Source organism: Scylla paramamosain, chromosome 3 (genome assembly GCF_035594125.1).
Source record: "Scylla paramamosain isolate STU-SP2022 chromosome 3, ASM3559412v1, whole genome shotgun sequence".
Lineage (NCBI taxonomy): Eukaryota > Metazoa > Arthropoda > Malacostraca > Decapoda > Portunidae > Scylla > Scylla paramamosain.
Window position 1 is genome coordinate 4,430,001 of NC_087153.1, and position 10,000 is coordinate 4,440,000.

Sequence of the window (10,000 nt, forward strand, 5' to 3'; positions counted from 1 at the left end):
CAGCTGACCGGGGGGAATCCCCTCTGACACTACGGGGGCCTGGTAATGAGAAATTTTGTATTCCCGCCATAACCCTGCCGATTACACTACTAATACGCTTAATGGACTCTGTTTCACGTCCGCTCAACTGTATATTGGACTCCGCGGCGCTGCGTGTAATCTCCCTTTTCCGTTCAATACATTCATTAAAGTTTCATTATTTTTATTGTGCGATGTGAAAAAAAAAAGGATGCTAGGACTTGCGGTCACCCGGCGACAACGACAACGACTGCAACGACGAGGACGACAACAGAAGGCAGCCACCGCTGGTAATGCTCTTTATGGCGACGCAGGAAGTGAGCCGCAACAGTAAAATAAAAATATATTTATGAAAAAAAAAAAAAATGGAATGACTGGAAGGAAAGGATTCCCTCAAGGCAAGACTGCCCTCCTATGTGTTCCTGTTGGAGTCCTGAAGGAGATTTCAGCTTCAAAGCGTACACACACACACACACACACACACACACACACACACACACACACACATCGCTGGAAGTTACTCATGCACAAATGATAACAATATATTATTATTTTTACTGTTATTATCAGCACACCATCACTATCATTATCTTTATTTGAAAGTAGTAGTAATAGTAGTAGTAGTAGTAGTAGTAGTAGTAGTAGTAGTAGTAGTAGTAGTAGTAGTAGTAGTAGCAGCAGCAGCAGTAGTAGTTCACCGCAACCACCACAACCGTTATCTAACCACCACCACCATCTCCTCCTTTCCTTAGCCACACACGGCGCCGAAGGATGCAAGGCTGCCCTCCCACCTTCCCCTCCACCACGCGCATAGACCTTAAAAGCGCCTCATTATCATATTTATCGGGAGTGACGTTAGGAGAATTTCCATCCGAACTGCGCTATAAATCAGGGAAATGATAAGCAAACAGAACTACCTCTCCGTCGCCGTCCCTCCCGCTCCTCCGTCTCCTTCGCCTTCCCCTTGTCGTGATGCTCCTGCTGCTGCTCCTCTTCCTCCCCTTGCGCCCTCCATTCCTCTTAGCCGATGTCTCTGTCACTACGTGGCCTTCAATTCACCTCTCTCTCTCTCTCTCTCTCTCTCTCTCTCTCTCTCTCTCTCTCTCTCTCTCTCTCTCTCTCTCTCTCTCTCTCTCTCTCTCTCTCTCTCTTGGACAAGCTCTCACTGCTACTGCTTATGGTTTTCTGTCTTCGCCTGTCCCTCTGTCCTTCCTCTCTCCTTGGATGTCTCTCCTCACCTCACGTTTCCCATATGAACACTTTTCTCTCTCCGGTCTATAGGTGAGTTTCACGTAACCAAAAGTCTTATTGATAACAGGGATTTTATTTTTGTGCCTGACTTTTTCCCTCTTCTCCTTACCATACGCGGTCCGTCCCCTTGTCTTCCTCTTTCAAACTTCCCTGTAATTTTTCTAGCTTCCCCTCAAAGTAACCTCGGTATCGCTCCTACTTACATTCTGTTAATTTCAGGGATTTCAGTCATTAGGTGTTTTGGTTTTAGAGTAATTCTAGGAGAGCTGTTATGGTTGAAAGGAATCTATTATCAACATTTATTTATTTTTACAGCTTCACCAGTTTTCTCGCCAAAGTGATATATATGTGCTGTGATGGAAATTCGGCAGAAGAATGTGAAGAATGTGTTTGTTAGTGACTATTCAATCAGCTGACAGGTTTCGAGAGGAGCAAAATTACATTCCTTACTTAACTAATAGCTTTCCAGGTTTCAAAAAACACTCTCACCTCCTCGACACCTCGCCTCCATAAACGCTTTACTCGATTATTCATTGCTTAATCGGACTAATACTGTTTTGTGGTTTCTTTCTCAGTCTCGCACTCTTCTCTACCAAGCTACACTCCTACTTCACTTTCACCGCCTCAATTAACGGCCAATCTTCCTCTTCGCAGCTCAGCCGGCCTCCGCTTCTTTCACCCTCAGCCCCCACCGTCAAGGAAAGAACCTAAAACACCGCCTTCAAGTGCTACAACTCCATAAAAAGAAGCATAACAACACCTATCCTCTTCAACTACTTGCGCCCATCCGACTAATTAAGCCAACACCACTGTTAGCCCAGTACATTGCCCGCCCCCGGAAAAAAAAAAAAAAAGATACGCTCACACTTCTACACTCTTAAGGTGTAAATGTTTTTAATTTACTACAAACGAGGCTTCATAATATGCAAAAATAAAACACGGCTTGAGAAAAAATACACGCGTTCTAATCTTACATTTCTATCCACCAGCACAAACATAACCCATGACCCCTCTCCTCCTCCTCCTCCTCCTTCTCCTTCCTTATCTCCCCAGCATCCACTTATCCTCATCGGGTTCTCTCTCAGACCCCCTGCCTACGAGCAAGCTGCTGCCCCCGATGGCGGCTGTGGCTCCCGGCGGCTTTCTTCCTAAAATTAATAAAAGCCCGAGGAGTAACTTCAAAGGCGTAATTCGCGGAACTCGGCTCATAAGAAAGTTACACAACGGGCCAAAGAAAAAAGTCGTGAGGGGGTGTAGGGTGGTGGAGTGGGGCGTACTAGGCAGGAGGAGGAGGAGGAGGAGGAGGAGGAGGAGGAGGAGAGAGAGAGAGAGAGAGAGAGAGAGAGAGAGAGAGAGAGAGAGAGAGAGAGAGAGAGAGAGAGAGAGAGAGAGAGAGAGAGAGAGAGAGAGAGAGAGAGTAATGGTGGGAAGGGCCAAACACATGAGAGAGAGAGAAAAAAAAAAGAGTGGAGAAAACAGGAAGAAGGGAGGAAGGAAAAGGAGGTGTATCGGGAGGCTGTGAAATTAAAGACTCGAATACTCGCAAGCTTCAATGGGATCGTGAACTTCAAAGTATTGACACCTTCCGACCCGATTTGCTCCTCGGGAAGAAGAAGAAGAAAAAAAATGAAGACATCGACGTCACTGAGGAGGAGGAGGAGGAGGAGGAGGAGGAGGAGGAGGAGGAGGTCGGGGGACAGGGCGAGCCGTCCCCCTGATACCCGTGGGGGATCTTCTGTCTGCCCCGGGGCGGTATGGTTGCGAGGAAACTGCTACGTGCTGCCATGTCTTAAAAAAAAAAAAAAAAAAAGACGCAAGGAAGGGTATCATAAGACGCCTTTTGTCCCTTTTTCCACCACACCAGAGTAATACGCACACACACACACACACACACACACACACACACACACACACACACACACACACACACACACACACACCTTGTTTTCATCAACAACCTCGCGCTTGCAAAATGGCACTGTATACTTATAGTTCGGTGAAAAAAAAGAGCAGCCTGATTTCCGTGTCAACTCGTGCACGCCCAGAAAGGATCTCGTGTGCATCAAATCCATCAACGCGGCTCAGTTTTATCCCGGGCATTAATGGGACACCTTTATTTCGGGTTTCCGCCTCGAGGCGCTCGGGTGGACTCGGATCCACCACTTCACTCATTCCGGCAGCGCCCCTGTACTGCCGACGGTGTTCTGGCAGCCGTTGCGAGGGGGTGGGGGTGTCATGTGGTGTTGGGAGGGATCGGGGATGAGGGAGGAGGAGGGAGGAGAGCCAGTGTAAGCACGAGTGCGTGGATCTGGCGTTATTGTGTGCGTTGATTTGTAATGAGAGAGAGAGAGAGAGAGAGAGAGAGAGAGAGAGAGAGAGAGAGAGAGAGAGAGAGAGAGAGAGAGAGAGAGAGTGTGTGTGTGTGTGTGTGTGTGTGTGTGTGTGTGTGTCGCGAAAATACTGAAATACATCATACATAACAGGTAACCATGCCGCTAATGACTATTTAAATAAGTGCTCCCCGTCACGCAGCGAGCCAACGTGGGGAGAGTGGCGTGGGACAGGGCGGGGCGAGGCGGAGCACAACAACATGGAATTGGCAAGACGAGCAGATAATTCTGGTTCAGTGGTTACCGGTGGAAATTACTGAGGTTGGCGAACAGCGGCGATGATCTGCGTGCCCCTGTAGGAACCTCTTCACGTTAATACTTGTCCCGAGGAACGAACAGCTTCGGGGGTGTTTCATGAACATCCACCGCCCACGCGAAGCAGCCTCATGAGACCTACATCAATATTTAAAAAGCTTTCCGAGATTCGATGGTAATGTTACGTAACTCCTGCAGGCTTCGAGGAGCTTGATAGCTTCAGCAACAGCAGCAGCATCGTAAACAAGAATGAATAGAATTGACGAGGCTGGAACGGAGGTTTCTCAAAGGATCTCACCAATGGCTCCAGTGGCCACACACACAACATTATCGCCTGTCGCAGCCACACAAGGCGAGGCCATATAGGGTTGGAGAGAGGGAGGTAAGGACAGACGGAAAGACGGGGGGAGGAGGAGAGGGGTCGTATATCGCGGCCCTGCGAGATCAAGAACAATCCCCGGCTCGGGAGGCGACGCCCTTGTCTTGTAGATATTTCATTAGAGGCAACGGGAGTGATGGTTTATGGGGGAAGTTGAGGGCCAGGGAAGTGACGGCGGCAGTGGTGGTGGCGGTGGTGATGATGGTGGTAATGGTGGTGCTGGTGGTGACTTTAGTGGTGGTAGTGAAATAGTAGAGATCATGGTGGTAGAGGCGTTAGTGAGTGGCCATTACTGGGTGGGAGTACAATAGCACATGTGATAACGCCGGTGGTGGTGATGGTGGTGAGCGAGGAGTTGATATTGGAGTAGCTGAATCGCTAAACACGCTGAGATCAAACAGCTTTTCAGTCATCACTCGCAAAAACCACAACTTGGGTCTACCATCGCCACCACCATTCGGCCCATTACAATCACCACCATCCCTACTACCAACCGTAATTACCACAAATATCTAAACCCTCACCCCCAGCCCCTTTGGAACCCCTCAGCGACCCCTCCAAATAGCGCCCCCGTCCCCCCTTGGCCCTCCTACCTTAACCTACGGATGGCCCCCCCACAACACGGCCTCATTCCTACCCCCCGAGTCCGATATTCTGTGACTCAAGGGGTGAGTCACTTCCAGCCGTCGAGGAAGGCAGTGAGTGAGTCAGTCAACTTCCCACTTGTTGTCCCGGGACGCCCACGGGATGTGAGTCTCGGAAGGAGAACTATGATTTGCTCGCGCAGTCAACTTAAGGCCGTGAAACTTCTACATTATTATTATTATTATTATTATTATTATTATTATTATTAATTTGTATGTATGAATGCATTTACTATTCATTTATCTATTTACGTAACTGCTGTTTTGTTATCTACATTCATAAGTGGTTATGTAATCCGGATAAAGTTAACATTTTTTCAATTTCCATTTTTTCAACTCAAGTCCTTCTTCAACACAGACAGACAGACAGAGAGAGAGAGAGAGAGAGAGAGAGAGAGAGAGAGAGAGAGAGAGAGAGAGAGAGAGAGAGAGAGAGAGAGAGAGAGAGAGAGAGAGAGAGAGAGAGAGAGAGAGAGAGAGAGAAAACGCTTATAAACTTGGAAGAAAATCTGAATCTTACACTTCCCTCCCATCTGAACACGTAATGGAGTGCACACAGGAGGCAACAAGCAGGACAGTATCAGCCCATCGACCAATCACACACTTGCTGGCCCGACACTCGGCAGCCAATGAGCGATAGAGAGCAGCTTCCAATAGTCAATTTGATTCCCACCTTGGCCGCCAACAGCAGATGTTCAGGATGGAAGGAGGAAGAGGAAGAGGAAGAAGATGAAGAGGAGGTAGAGGTAGGGTTAGAGAGGAGGGAGGGGCAAGGAGGTGAGGGAGGTGGGGATGCATAAGAGGGGAATGAGGAGGGAGTGGGGGATGCGGACCTCGCCCAGCTTTAAAATGGATGTCATTAAAAGTTTAACCAAGTTTTTTTTTCTTAGATGGTTTAGGTTTTTCTCTATTTCTTCACCAGAACACGTGTGCGGAAGGTTTGCAATGAGACTTCCACACGGCTTATTGACACACTGTTCTCACTCTCTTCTCTTGTCTGTTTGCATATGTCACTTAGTCTCTCTCTCTCTCTCTCTCTCTCTCTCTCTCTCTCTCTCTCTCTCTCTCTCTCTCTCTCTCTCTCTCTCTGGGCATCTATAAATTTTATCAACTACGCGATATGCATTTGTTTACTTATTCATTCTTTCGCTGATGTGTATTTCGGAATTTGACTTGCGAAATACCCAGTCAACAGCTCACCATTCCCGCTAGCTTGCTGTGGTGAAGGGCTAGCGGCGGGAGGGGTGCTGCTGCGGTGGCCCTCCTTGTCCCTCCCTGGCCCCCCACCCCCCGCTGCGAGGCCCTGGTTACTAGGTCGCTGCGGGGAACGCCACACGCCCGGCTTTGCAACCCCGCCAGCCAGGATCCCTATTGGCCGCCATCCACTAAACCGAGAGCGCAATAGGCCTACCGGTTGACAGGAGCGAGTAGGCCTAAGTGCAACGCAGCTGGGTCGCCAAAGTTGTTCCACGCAGTTTCGTCCCTGGAGACACGACGGAGGATAATGGGGGTGGGTGAGGCGGGCGGGTGGCGCGTGGAAGGTGGGGTGAGGGGGGAGGAACTGGATGGAGGGGAGTGGTACGTGTGTGGGGTGGTCCGGGTTGGGGGTCTCCTGGGGAGCTTCGCCTGATCTCAGGGGCGCCTTCCTCCGTGGTGTCTAATGAGTCATTTTAATCAGCAGACGACAGAGCCACGACACAACCACGACAAAGCCACCCAGCGCTGCTAGTGTCTCTTACTTGCAGATTCTCAGAAGGGAAAGGTATAAATGGCAAAATACTGTTATTTCTTTGTTTCTTGCAGTGAACTGGTTATTACGTGTAGAGTCAAAGTGGGATGTCGCTTGCCAACATTAAAAAAAGTATATTAACTCTCCAATGAGAATATAGGCTCTTGACGTAATTTCCATCACTAACAAGGCAGGATCTACACACTATCAATGATCATGAATCACACTAACAATGTATCAGGAAATGGAAAACCCCGAGTGGTAATAAACACTTCTCATAATATTTTGGGAGGCGTGGGAGCGGAAAGTACAGCCCTGCCCCACCCTACGTCGTAGCCTGTATCACGCAAACTCCATCCTCTCGTTACGCCGTGGCCAAGATTACAAAATGCCACCCTATAAAAAGACAGCTCCCCTCGCCCAGCGCAGCAATTTCCTGGGACCGAACGAACGCGCTATAAATACATCATAGAGCCTAATCGAAACACGAACGAGATTAAAATAAAGCTTCCTTGTCAACGATGGGACTATGGATAAAATATTTAGCATGATTCATCAAACCCACGTTTCTGACTGGCGGGAGAGGAAAGTGTGCATTAAACATGAGTCACCTCCAGCTTCTATCTATACCTCTATGCCTCTATACCTCTACCTCTACCTCTGACTAGGGTGCTGCGCATGGCCAGCTGTGGTCTTGTTCAACTGACAGATAATCGTTGAAGAGTATGACGCGCGGGTTTTCGAGTCTATTTACATCACGCCACGAACAGTCGCCCTTGTGGCCGCTATCTACAAGTCTCGCGCGTCGGTCAGCCTCTCAGAAAGACAGAATGGCAAAGTTGGGGAAAAAAAAATGAGACGATATGCTGTTTTGATCGTACATGAATAGACGAGAGGAAATAGTATCACAACCGAGGTTTCTGAATCAGAATAGAAGAGTCTCAACTCCACTGTTTGTGTCGAGGTGATGTGACGATAAAACTTCCCTTCATCTATGCACCATCACACCTCGTGCTCTAGGGTTACAAAGGCAGCCAGACCCTGAATGAGATATATATACATTTACTTCTCGGAGTTGGCAGGTGTATTATACAAACTACAATTACACAAATGGATGAGCTCTCTTCATGTCAGCGGTAGGTGTGTGTGTGTGTGTGTGTGTGTGTGTATTTTTAGTATGGTCACTATGGTGGACTAGTTGGCCGGGCATTCAGGAAGCCCAGACGTCGCGCAATGTGGCGGCGGCAGTGATGGCGGTGGTGTGGTAGGTGTCGAAAGATAGGAATGAATGGGTTGCGTGGATAAATTAAAATTCCTAACCCTCTATGCTATTATTATTTATAAACACAAGCCCCAGTCATAAATACCAAAGAAGCAATTAAAACTATAATATATGGTTTGTTCTGAGATTACTGACTACGTGGACTAAAAGTTGGTTATGTCTCGCACGTGTTTTCGACACACCAGATCTTGAGTCTTTGCTTGAACAGCGTACAAGCAGAAGCAAATCAGCCTTGAAGCTGAGATTGCTCCGCGCTTCATGACGTCATGGTACACGAACTTTGGTCCCTGGGCATGCATATCAGACAGAACCAGCCAGCTGTCCTGCCTCGCAGACATGAATATGATGGTGGTCTCGCTTTAGCTTGCTCAGAACTCGATGTTTTGTTTACCTAAGTCATCCGAAGCAGCACGTAAGACACTGTGCTTGTTTCAGAGAGTTCCCATAGCATGCCGTGCCTTGGCCTTGGGACACCTAGACGGGCTTACATTCTTAAGAAAGCATTTCTTACTTGAAGGAAAAAAAAAAATTTTCTTCTTCTTCCATCAACTGATATTTCTACTTGGTTCGATCTGCATGAATTATCTCTCACCTGACGAAAGGTTGGGGTCACGTGGGAGGCAGCAGGTGAGGGCCGGCGGAAAGGACGCGGATAGACAGGTGTTCACATCCCGTTGGCACGCATGTCTACCTTCTACGACTGTACAAGGGTGAGTGTGCACACACACACACACACACACACACACACACACACACACACACACACTGCTAATTTAACTCACTCGATGCTACTTGTCACGCAGTACACCACCGTCCACCACTGTTTGTTGTGTTTCAATTCGTGCCCTGGTCTGCCGCCGCGGCCTGTTTGCCTGGTTGGCCCAGCGGGGGAGAGGGGGAGCGGCGGCATGCCTTCTGTCCCTGTCCACACCCCCCACGACACCACCATGACGCAACATTTATTTTTCAACAATTCCAATGTTATTTTTATACACAGTATTTACTTCAACAACTTTTGATGCATAATAATGATGTGTGTGTGTGTGTGTGTGTATGTGTGTGTGTGTGTGTGTGTGTGTTTCACCACAAAACAAATTTTACTTGTTAATTTTAAATGATGCTTCTTGAGTGGTTTGCGAACCGCCACACGACGTTAGAAGCGAGTTCATTAGTATAACTTTGATTCGTGTAAAATAACTCTTGACTCATAAATCACAATATATAATCGTAAGATTTGCCAGCCACATGAACTATCACAAAACGAAAGAAAAGTAAAATGCGTTGTATTATTACTATTTATTTATTACTTTTTTTGTTTGTACTTTACTTATTTACTTTTTTTCCAAATGTCCCACGCGGCGCGCAGACCAGACATACCTGAGTAACGGCAAGGGTAACGGGAGTGTTGGTGGCGGCGGGTCAGCGGGACAGGAATGTGGGGTCAGGTCACGTTAAGACGTCCAGAGGCGTTAAACACAACCCTGACTGCCCTCCCTAGTGAGCTCTCCTCCAACGGACGCCGGAGAAAGTTTTCCCCCGTGAATTGGTTTATTTGAGACAGTTAATTCACGTGAGTAATCCATTCCTCAACTACTTGAAGCTCGAATGATTTAGGTACGTAATCTGAAACACCACCACTTTCAAAAGGTTCTAGTTGAAATTACATGTTTTTAAAGATGCATTATGATTTCAGTGACGGATTAACAAGATTTCTACATTGCTAACAGGTAGAACACTCTTGAGAACAAGGCTAAGGATCTCTATGGCCTTGGAAAATAATAGTAGTGTGACAGCAAAGCGTTACAGAACACAAGCCATATTGGTTTGTATATTTGAGCGATAAAAATCCGAAGCTTCTAGTAGTGGTGCCAGTCCTCACACAATGGAAGTTTAGGATGTGTGTGGGCGTAGGGGCTTGGGGGTGTGGGAGGGAGCAGCTGGATGGACAGTGGGTGGTGGTGGCGAGAGGGTGTAGGGCGGGGGTGTGGGCAAGGCAGAAAATTTATTGCTGGCCAACTTGTCGGGTCGGCGTGACTTGAGCTTCACACGGAC

General features: G+C 47.8%; 1 protein-coding gene across 2 annotated transcripts in view; it reads right to left on the minus strand.

Annotated features, from left to right (window-relative positions):
* The window catches only part of LOC135089421 (uncharacterized), a 183,930-nt gene that overhangs the window by 106,615 nt on the left and 67,315 nt on the right, over nucleotides 1-10,000 (minus strand). Inside the window, exon 1 of one of the 2 annotated variants that reach the window (XM_063984978.1) lies at nucleotides 9,326-9,350. The exons of the other annotated variant lie outside the window; for it this stretch is intronic. The gene's annotated coding sequence lies outside the window, so the exon portion shown is untranslated. Of the gene's footprint in view, nucleotides 1-9,325; nucleotides 9,351-10,000 lie in introns of those variants that run through there. 2 annotated transcript variants of the gene reach the window in all.